The sequence below is a fragment of the Nannospalax galili genome, unplaced genomic scaffold, assembly GCF_000622305.1.
Source record: "Nannospalax galili isolate Female #2095 unplaced genomic scaffold, S.galili_v1.0 scaffold183, whole genome shotgun sequence".
Taxonomy (NCBI): domain Eukaryota; kingdom Metazoa; phylum Chordata; class Mammalia; order Rodentia; family Spalacidae; genus Nannospalax; species Nannospalax galili.
The window spans coordinates 2,090,097-2,091,407 of record NW_008350555.1 but is presented as its reverse complement, the minus strand read 5'-3'; the positions used below and the strand labels follow the sequence as shown (position 1 = coordinate 2,091,407).

General features: G+C 32.1%; 1 protein-coding gene across 1 annotated transcript in view; it reads right to left on the bottom strand.

Moving 5' to 3' along the window:
* The window catches only part of Dpy19l4 (dpy-19 like 4), a 100,149-nt gene that overhangs the window by 1,278 nt on the left and 97,560 nt on the right, over positions 1 to 1,311 (bottom strand). The gene's annotated exons all lie outside the window — the stretch shown is intronic.

Sequence of the window (1,311 nt, the reverse complement as noted above, 5' to 3'; positions counted from 1 at the left end):
TTATTTTGATATATCACAGTGAAAGATTTATCGTCCTCTTTTTTTTTTTTTTTTTTTTTTTTTTTTTAAAAAAAAAAAAAAAAAAAAAAAAAAAAAAAAAAAAAAAAAAACACCTAAATATTGTTCTACTGCCTATTACAGATGCCAAATAGTCAACTTCAATAGTAAATGAATGGATTAGCATAAGTCTTTGCCTGGCGTTACATGAGAGAAGAGACCCAATCTTCAAAGCGGAACAGAAAGGTAGGCAACCAAAAGAAGAGAAAGGGTGTGGTGGTGCATGCCTGTAGTCCCAGCACTCGGGAGGCAGAAACAGGCAGATCTCTGTAAGTTCAAGGCCAGCCTGGTCTACATAGTAAGTTCCAGGCCAGCTGGGGCTACAGGGAGACCCTGCTTCAAAAAGACAAAAATAAATAATAAATAAATAAATAAACAAACAAATAAATACCACTGCTTAATTACATTCTATCCTTCACCAATGAATCAAAATTATATTATCAAGCACCAACTAAGAAAACTCAAAATATATGCAGCATAAAATAGAATTCATATTGCAAGTTTAATAGACCATGAAGAAAAGATGGAAAACTTTAAAGTAAATTCTTATCCTCTAAACTGGTCTTGGATTATAAGACAAAAAAAAAACTATGATTTAGGAAGGGAAAGAAGAAATTTTTGCTACAGACTAAACAGAATATGTACTACAACTCAGAAACTTTCTGAAGTTCCCTATGCACAGTTTTCCCCAGAATAAAAACATCCATTCCAGCCATCACTGCTTGTCAGATTTATGAACTTCTTCTAGGTTACTAGGTACATAGTATAGCTACTTCATGTTGACAAGTAGGAAGGTTTGATAAGATAGTTGAAACTAATGTAGCAACTGAGATCCAGCTAAATCGTAATAAGTTTCAGTACACAAATTTTTATGAATAATAATTAATTGTACAGGCCCTATGTTAATTTGGTAAGCAGTTTTTCTAAGTACGACATAAATCACACAATATTACTCAACATAAGAATATAATACAATCAGCTGTTCTTCAGATATTATAATACAAAAAGTGTGAGTTACAATAAACTCATCATTCAAATTAAATTATGTCCTCTTCTGATTACAAATGTTGGCTGTGGGTAGAGCTCAATGGCCTAGCATGCTCATGAAGACAACAATGTTTATAAATGCTGAAACAAGCACAAGTACAATCAACAAGGAATTTGGCTACTGCAAAAATTACAACTTAAAAAAAATTCCAACTGCTGCTTTTTCCTTAAGAAAACACTTCAAACTACTTTTAATAGGTTCTCTCA